The sequence below is a fragment of the Tupaia chinensis genome, unplaced genomic scaffold, assembly GCF_000334495.1.
Source record: "Tupaia chinensis unplaced genomic scaffold, TupChi_1.0 Scaffold000270_1, whole genome shotgun sequence".
NCBI lineage: Eukaryota > Metazoa > Chordata > Mammalia > Scandentia > Tupaiidae > Tupaia > Tupaia belangeri.
The window spans coordinates 3,942,197-3,952,656 of NW_006159750.1; positions in this window are offsets into that span (position 1 = coordinate 3,942,197).

Sequence of the window (10,460 nt, forward strand, 5' to 3'; positions counted from 1 at the left end):
GGCGGCGACGGGGATCCCACCCGCGAGCCCTCGGGTCCGCGAAGTCCACACAGCCCAGGCGCCCAGAGGCTTTCTCTCGGGGCAGCTTCCCGGGTTGGGGGAGCGTGTGCCTGAACGCTGTAATACGGAGAGGTTCCCCTGGGTCCCCTACACAACAAATGCAATTTTAAAAGGCAGTCTCAGAGGAGCGACGGATTAATTGGGGCACCCGGACTCCCCAGGGGAAGGAAGAAAAGGTACACAGCATCTGGAGAACACCACGCGGAAAGTTTCCGAGATCGTCGCCCCCTCGCCCTTCCTCGTTCTGTCCCCGAAATTCTCTCCTACAGAGAATTCTTCCGCCGGCTCCGCCAAGTTAGTTGCTTCTGAGGATGTTTTGGCACCTTAGAAGCGGGTGGGCGAGTGTGGGTGTGTAAATGCCTGCAGGTACGACCCCCAGCCTGTTTCGGTGCGGGATGATCTGCGCTTAGAGATGGTTTTCCTCTCCCCTATCAGACTCAGAATTGTTCACGGTTGGGGTTCTGGCCCTTTTGCTGACCCCACAAAAAACCTGCCTGAGAAAAATAGGCCTGTGATAAGGCAGCCACACTGCGCATGCGTCGGAGACTTGCGCCCAGGTTTAATAGCCAAGAACATCAGTCTGGCCGCTCGGGTCGGTCGGGCTAAGTTTGGGGACTTTCAGTGAAGCTGACTTGTGCCCCACAACTCCGGCGCTGGAGGAAGGAGCACATTCGCGTTTCTTAAATAAATCTTTTTTTGGGGGGTGAGAGTGGTTCCCAACCCTGTCCCTTGTACTCCCACTGCTCACTGCCCTTTAAAGCCAAAAGCAGCGTTTAAATTATTGTGGCAGCATATTGCTACTGTGAACTCTTGCTGTTCTGTGAAAATGTGGTCCTTAGTTACCCTTTTGAGATGTATTCTTTGAAAATAAAACAAATCCAGTTTCATGTTCGTATTTTAGATCATTCTCAAATTTCACTATCAGATTTCTGTAGCTCAGATTTTCTGTTTTGAACTGTATTTTATAAGCAGGTCAAAATATTATTTTTAAAGCAATATGTGACCTGTAAGGACAGAGACTGTGTCCTTTTTCACCGGGCTGTGACCAACGTAGCAAGCTGCGTGCACTCAGCATTAAACAATAAATCAGCCTGAGGATTTCCTTTCCTCGCGTGCATCCTTCCCCAGCAATTTCCTTTGTGCTCTGTGCAGATTCCATCAATAGCACAATGTTTACTAGGTATAATTGAGTAAATAAATCATACTAAACTTTCCGTGTCTTTAGAAACAAAATCCGACACATCTGAATCATCCCTTCATACCAGATCATAAAGAGAAAGTCTTCACAAAGAGAAATTAAATTGGAAAAGGCATTTCAATGCAAAGGAAGAAATAATAAACTGAAATTTTGAGTTCTATTTCAGGTAGCTCAGATCACTGTTGGGTGTTGCAGAATATTTCCAAAGGCCAAATTATTCACACTGTACTAGAGGCAGACCTGGACTTGAAGACCAAGCTCTGCTGCTTCTAGCAACATGACCTCAGGCAAATTACCCAATTCCCCTAACCTTTAGTTTCCATATCTATAAAATGGGAAAAATAATATTTGCCTCATAGAGCTGTTGTCAAGATCAAATGATACGGACCAGCAGTTAGCATGATAGCTATGTCACTGAACTTCCATGTAGTTGACAGTGGTTCGAGTCCTGGACCCGGTGGCTTAAACTCACACTGGGCGCGTGTGTGTGCGTGCCCAAGATCCTAAGAGGAGAATGGAGGAGAAGGAATTGCGGCATGGCCATCCCTCCCGGCGGGGGGGGAGGGGGGTGATTTCTCACTGTCTATCTCTCTCTCTCTTTCTTTCTAGCAAGTGCACGTACCCTATAGCAAAAACCTCTCAAAAAAAAAAAATCAAATGATACAAGGCCTTGTTGTTCAAAATGCAGTCTGCAGACAGTAGCATTACCCTGGAGCTTATTACAAATGTGGACTCTTTGTCCTGCCAGAGGCTGAATGAACAAGAACCCAAATTAGGCCCACCTTAGCAGAGCAGTTAAGTGCTATTCAGAGAAAGCCAGAACCCACATGGCTGACCAATTTTGAGGTCCTGGCCTCAGTGGATTATACATGCCTAGGATCATGATGGGATGAAGAATTTGAGGAGAAAGGACTGGTGTGACCAGGCCCCGTAGTACCGTAGTAGGGGTTATCTCTCTCCTTTCTCTTGCACTGTCACATGTGTACATACGTGTGTCCTTTGCCATTAAAAAGAAATAATTCAATAAACATTACCTAATAATAGCTACTTTTCATTCACAAAAAGGCAGTATTGACCAAATAAATTCCTTTTAACTTTTAAAAATCGTGTATGTAATATACATATTATATATGTGTTAACTATGACTGCAAATTATAATACTTCTCTAATACAATAAACCAGAGCAAGCAGGAAACACACAGGAGATCTAGAAGAGGAGGAGGAAGGCTATTGGAGGTACAGGGTTCTTTAAGAAAACAAGAAGGTCAGTGTCCACAGGTGAGTCATGTGAAATACATTAAAGTGTCAGAAATTAGGGTGGCAAAAAATGACAATGGCTTCTCACCTGCATTGTCAACTGTATTCTTTTTCCTTTAAATCTTACTACCCAGTGAAGACACAGATTTGGGAGCCAGGAACTAAGCTCTGTCAATGGCAACAGCTTGCTGGCCCTGCTCCCTGGTGTTCTTGCAGTGTGCTGAAGACCCTCTTGCATATCTGCCTTGGGACTTCAGGACCCCACCTGAAGGGAGGCCCATGCCAGCACCTGAGGCACATCCACACTCTACTAGTCACTGACAGCCTGCTCCGTCAAGCACTGGCCATTCAACACACATTATGTGCAAGCTAGAAGATGTTCCCTTTACCCTCCTGATGTCGAACTCATGTCTCCACATCTGTGCTCTTTCACTTCAGAGCCGCAGCTCATCATGATAATAATTACCTAAGCGAATTGAATTTCTGGTTTAAACCTCTTGTTCTCTGCTAAACAGAAACATCTTGAAGGTAGGGGTGGTAACTCATTCATCTTCGAATTCCCAGAACCAGCGTTGGTGCTTGTCACACAATAAGCACTCGGTAAATACTAGCTGTGAGTCAACGAATGAATAAATGAGTTATGTTGCCCATTTGTACATCATCCCCCTTAGTTCCTGGTAGTGAAATATCAGGATTTGCCATTTACTTCTACAAGGCATAAGGGCCACATGAAATAAAGGTCTACTCCCTCCAGTGTACTGCATTAGCCTTTCTGGGTCTGCAGAGGTGAGCAGACTGCCCTCTGCTTCTCTGTGTCACTGTGCTGTGTGGGTCTTGGCTCAGCCCTACATGGTACAGAAGTGAGAAATGGGATAGTTGGCATCCTGAGCTGCGGGAAACATAAGACAAAAGACAAATATCACATACTAGGCCCCTTTCCATGTTCAAAATCACAACAAAATCAGAAAAGTGAGGACTAGAGAATACACTAGATTGTGCATCAGATCCAACATACCCAAAGACTGTGAAGCTGATAAGAAGGTGATAGTTACAGGAATCCATTGATTGCTATGTCTGTATTGCCACTTAGTCCTTGCCGATAATTTTTCTTCTTCTTTCAACTCAAATTTACAAAGACATTAAGCTCTAGCTACCACCAGGAAATTTAAAAACCAAGTTTCTTTTTTATTTTACTTCTTATTTTATTTATTTCTTATTTTATGACACAAGAGAAGTAAAGCATGGGTGGGGTGCTATATAGCATATTGAAAGAATTAAAGATGCAGAAACATAAATATTGTAGACTCTAAACTGGAATCCAAGCTATCTGCTCGGTTAATTTTCTTCAACTACAATCAAATGTGGTTTGGTTTCGCATAAACATTAGGGATGTAGGCTTTAAGTTTCTGGTAATTTGATACTGTTTTAAAAATAAACACCCGGAAAACGTTGTGAAGTTAGGATAGGAGTGGAGTAAAATTTCTAAAATAATTGTTCCTTTAATAAATGTGCCCAGTAGTATAAATTTAAAGATTTCAGAATGAGGTACAATGGTGCAGGGTCTTATTAGGATCACAGGATTTCTTTTGTCTTCTGTCATGTTTAAGTCCTGATTACAGTAACAACAGTAATAGCAATGCCAATAGTGACCTTTTTGTCCAAAATGCCTTAACAAGAGATAGTGACTTGAAATACCTTATTATATAAATATTAGGTCATCAGGAAAGTCATGGCATAGGTTTCTATGTTTTTCTATGCAAAAATGCATCAAGACTTTCCCAATGACCCAAGAGATTTCAAAGAAGCAACAAAAATAAAGAAAGAATATGATAATAAGTGTAGGAGTGGGCTGGCTAAATGATGTCCAAATAAAATAAAATACAAATGTTCTCCCTCTCTCCATTATAGATAAACTCACAGAAAGCGAGAGAGAAAATGAGGCTCCAAAGGTTTACTTCATCAAGTTAATTGCACCTCTGCTGGAGTTTTCCGAGTCTGATTCATGATAAACATGCCACAGCCCTCGAGCCAGAAGCCACGGACCTTAGTCCATTTGTTGAGCATTGGCAGTGACATACACACACATTATGTTTGGTTTTTATTTATTTATTTTTGAGAGATTTTTGCTATCGGGTGCATGTACTTGTCAGAGAGACAGAAAGACAGAAAGCAAGACATCACCTGCCAGGGCGGATGGCCACACCACAATCTCTTCTCCTCTCAGGATCTTGGGTACGCATGTACAAGCGCCCAGTGTGAGTTTTCAGCCGCTGGTCTGGGATTCAAGCTGTGATCAACTACATAGGAGTCCAGCGAAGTAACCATTACACCATCTGCTGGTCCCACACATATTATGTTTCAAAGATAACTAAGGAAGTCAGACTTAAAGGGAAAAGCTAAATAGCTCTATATATTTTTGTCAGCAACTAAAGACCTTCATCTAATTTGTGGGATATTTAAATTTATTTGCATGTTGGTATAAAAAATTGCAAAAGGAGAACTCTCCATACTGAGATGGTAAATATTAAAATCCAGTGGAAAGAAACTTTTGTGGTAAATCTTTGGTGCCCATTTCCATAAAATCCTGTGCATATCACCATCATTTTTTTTTTTAGAGAAGTTTTTGCTATAGGGCACTTGTGCTCGCCAGAAAGACAGAGAGAGACAGAGAGACAGAAAGCGAGAAATTAACCCCCCCCCAGGGGGGGTGGCCACGCCACAATCCCTTCTCCTCCATTCTCCTCTCAGGATCCTCTCAGGATCTTGGGCAAGCACGCACACACGCCCAGCGAGAGTTTAAGCCACTGGGTCCGGGACTCAAATCATGGCCCACTACATGGAAGTCCAGCAACATAGCCATTATGCTAACTGCTGGTCCCCCATCATTTATAAATTCTTTGTATAATAACCATCTCTTTAAGTGTTTGACACCACAACTCCCACCACTCTTTTGCACCCCTACCCAGCCCCTCTCTGAGGTCCATGGGAACAGGAACTATACCTAATTAATGTCATATCTCCAATGCCTAGCACTTAGTAGGAAGAAGGATGGATGGATAAATAGGTGAGATGAACAGGGATGTAAGCCACATGATAATGGTAATGCTGAGAGATAAGAAAATTTCACTTACCATTGCCGCTTATTACCCAGATTTATTCCTGCCCCCAACAATGTCCTCGGAAAAATAAAACAGGATAGATTGGCTTTACTCGTGTGTGAAGAGTGCAAGACTATTAGAAAACTCCTGTGCTGTCCTCATTCTGAATACACACACACACACACACACACACACAAATTGTATATATATATATATATATATATATATATATATATATATCTATACATACACACACATATTTGATTTGTACTTAACAACTGGAATTCATTATGACACAGTTAGAAACTCCCTCTGAAAAAGACAGTGATTAGTCGAATTCATACCTCATGTCCAAGATCAGATAATGACAACAGCAGCTATTTGAGTTATTGGAGCATTGCTGCTAACTATCAAACTATGTACTATACATGTATTGGTTTATTTGATTCTCATCACCAGAGCCAGCACTGGACCACAAATACATACCCTGATGCCAAGATCGACACTTTTAGTCATGATGTCATTCTACCTTCCCAGTGTTGAAGACACAGAACAGCCCTAAGAGCAGACTCCAACAAGAGGGCTTTATACACGGCCAACTTTAAACACTCTACCTCCACGTGAACTCATTGATAAAGTGGTTTTAGGCCCAGCCATGTTGACACTGAGCTGGTGAGACACCGTTGTTCCCTACGCTGAGGCCAGATGGGGATGGAGATGGGGATGGGTTTGATTCTTGGCCTACTCTAAAAGCCAGGCAGGATGGTGTGTGCCTGACATCCCAGGAACTCAAGGAGGTGAGGCAGGAGGATTGCATGTTTGAGGCTGGCCTGGGTACCATAGCAGGACTCTATTCCAAAAAAGAGAGCCAGGAATGGTGGCACATGGCTGTAGTCTCAGCAACCTGGGAGGCTGAGGCAAGAGGATCAAGACACTGTAAGACTGTATCTTTAAAAAAAAAAGTACAATTTTAAATTTTATCTACAAAAGGGAAATTCCCCCACTGTTATTCAAAAGCAGGAAAAGAATCAGAATTTCTTTGGTGGGTCAGCAGGTGGTATAATGGTTAAGGCACTGGACTCCCACATGGTTGTCCATGGTTTGAGTCCCAGACTCGGCAGCTTGAAACTCATGACAGGCATGTGTACATGCATGCCCAAAAGCCTGAGAGGAAAATGAAGGAGAAGGAATTGCAGCATGGCCATCCTCCCTGGGAGAGGTAATTTCTTGCTTTCTCTCTCTCTCTCTGTCTCTGTCTAGTGAGCACATGTGCCCTATAGCAAAAACTCTCAAAAAAAAAAAATTCTTAGTTTAGTAATTGGTTAAAGAGAATTATAAGTCTCCATTCTTGAAAGAAATTAGCAAAAGAATATACTCTTTTCTAAGAGATAGTAAGACTTGGGAACCAGCAGTTAGTGTAATGGCTATGTCGCTGGACTCCCACGTAGTCGACCGCGGTTCGCGTCCTGGACCCAGTGGCTTAAAACTCACGCCGGGCGCGTGTGCGTGCGTGCCCAAGATCCCGAGAGGAGAATGGAGGAGAAGGGATTGCGGTGTGACCATCCCTCCTGGGGGGTGATTTCTCGCTTTCTGTCTCTATGTCTCTCTCTGTCTGTCTGGCGAGTGCACGCGCCCTATAGCAAAAATCTCTCCAAAAAAAAAAAAAAGAGATAGTAAGGCTTACTATGCATCATAAAAAATGATAAATAAATTTGTTTGATAAAATAATATTGTTTTGTATTGTTTTGTTTTTAAGTTTATTTTTGAATGAGCAAGAGAGAGAAACCCTCCAACAGGGTCTTGACACCCACATCTGCCCCGGCCTCAGTCAGCTCTGGATCATAAGCACCTGATACCCATGTCCTGTATATTCAGGGAGGTCTCTGGATATGAATCCAGATTCTTCCCAAGTGGATCGTCACACAGAACATAGTTTTTAACCTCTGCACCACTGTCCAGACCCATGTTTTTATTTTTAACATTTTTCCATTTCTCAAATGATTTTAAGCATTCAATTTATTTTCTGATGTAACCCTTTTATTTTGCTGTGTTTTGTTTGGTTTTGTTTCAGACCGATGTGAGCTTTTGAAATGTCATGCTATAGAAAATCTGTATCTTTTTTCTTTTGATCATCAGAATAACAACAACACAGAAATGATTCAGTAAAAAGGTTAACCAGCTTTTCTGACAACTGACATGAGAAAACTAATATGCACCAAAATGGAAACCTAATGTGCCTTATTGATCTCACATTCGTGTACACATACACAGACACTAATACATGCACACACAGACCTCACAAGTATACACACACACACTCATACATGCACACACGGACAGACCTCACATGTGTACACACACACGCACTCGTACATGCACACAGACAGACCTCACAAGTATACACACATATACTCATACATGCACACATGGACAGACCTCGCATGTGTACACACACACACTCGTATGTGCACACACAGACAGACCTCACATGTGTACATGTACACACACGCTCGTACGTGCACACACAGACAGACCTCACATGCGTACACGCACACAGATACTCATACGTGCACACACAGACCTCACATGTGTACACACACACAGACACTCACGTGTGCACACACAGACACTTGTGCATTAATATATTTTTGCAGACTGTTTATGTTTTATTTTGCAATCTTGACTTTAGGTCACCTGTAATTATAAACTGGTTTTTAGTGCAATCACGAATGGAAAAGGAAAACTCTCTGACACCCTAAAAGAATGCTATATCTTGTCAGAAGTAAAACACAAAAATTTTCCACTTCAAATTGCTGGTTTTAGTGCTGACTAACAACTTTTAAGCTTTTTTTACAGAAATTTCATAGATTTAGGAAATAACTCATGTGTTCTGCTATTAATAGCTTTGTTTCTCCCCTTACTGACATTTCTCAGAAACTAAAATTCAGGGCTACACACTTAGATCAGGATATAGCATTTAGGGAATAGAAAAATATATATATATCTAAAGAAGATCACTTTAAGAGAACAATATTTTAAATTATTTCAAAGAGAGAATAGGATGAAACTGGTATACTTGAAGAAAACATTGTTCTTATATATAATTAAATGTCAGCCAAGCCTTTTGAACAATGGAAAATTATTTTTTTCAATCATACTTTTTTTAAAGAATTATTTTATTTAACTTTATTTATTATTATTATCATTATTATTTTCCAGTTTGATCAGAGAGAGACAGAGAGAGAGACAGGAAGTGAGAAAGCAAGCCACCAGGTCCGAGACTTGAACCGTGGTTGGCCATGTGGGAGTCCAGCGCCTTTAACCACCATGCCACTTGCTGGCCCCTGAATAGTGGAAAATTATTACCCCTTACCAGAAAAGAAAAAGTTCTTTAAAATCTGATTTACCTACCCCATACAACAAATATTTTTTAACACTGTTCTAAATTGTATGTGGGGCTACAGGGTAAATGTAAAACAAGTTGCATATTAAATCTTTTTTTTTTATTTTGAGAGGTTTTTGCTATAGGACACATGTGCTTGCCAGAAAGACAGAGAGAGACAGAGAGACAGAAAGCGAGAAATCTCCCCCCAGGGGGGATGGCCATGCCACAATCCCTTCTGCTCCATTCTTCTCTCGGGATCTTGGGCACGCACGCACACGCACCCAGCATGAGTTTAAATCACCAGGTCTGGGACTCAAATCGCGGTCGATTCCAGCAACATAGCCATTACGCTAACTGCTGGTCCCCATATTAAATCTCTTTGAACATTTGGTTAACACTACAAGATGAAGGTATAAAAGATGGCATGAAGAAAGCAAACATATCTGTGTGCTGTGTTTTCATGTTCAGCGTGGACTGCTCAGCACAACTGAAACTAGAGGAAGCGTATGAACACGCACTGAGCTAGGAGAATCTCTGCATAGGCAGAAACAGACAGCCTTCTGCCTGAGGTCCGCTGCACACACAGCAGAGCTACTAGCTAAATGAAATCTGTCATCTTCCAGAATCCTAGTATATCCACATTCTTGTCCCTTTCCCTCTGACTACTTAATCATCCCTGTGCCAGAACTTGGGAATAAGGTCTCAGGTAGCTCCAGGCACACACACAAAAGTTAACCGCGATGAAGTAAAAAGAGTTGAAATTATTAATGAATGCTCCAAAGTATTCCAAGCTCAAAGTATTCGACTCAATACTAAGAAATCAAATAATCTGATTTACTTACTTATTTTCAGAGGTTTTTGCCTTAGAGTGTGTATACTCGCTGGAGAGAGAGAGACAGAGACAATGAGAGGGAAAGCGAGAAATCACTCGCTGTGGGCAATGGCCATACTGCAATCTCTTCTCTTTCATTATCCTTCCAAGATCTTGGGCATGCACGCACATGTACCAGACATGAGTTTCAACCCACCAGGTCCAGGTCGACCATGTGGGTGTCCAGTGATATAACCACTACCTCATCTGCTGGCCCCACAAATAACCCAGTTTAAAAATGGGGAAGGACAGGGACCAGCAGATGGCATAATGGTTACATTGCTGGACTTCCCCATGGTCAACTGTGGTTCAAGTCCCAAACCTGGCAACTTAAACTCATGCTGGGCACCTGCAGCATGGTCATCCCCCATGAGGAGTGATTTCTTGCTTTATGTCTCTCTGTCTCTCCAGTGAGCATATGTGCCCTATAGCAAAAATCTCTCAAAAAATAAAGAAATGGGGAAAGGCACCATAGGTGATGCAATGGCATACTGGACTGCAGTACTGAGGCCACAGAGGCAATCGTGGGTTCAGATCCCAGGCCTGCCTGAAAACATGCCGGGCTCGGGGACCAGCAGTTGGCGTAATGGC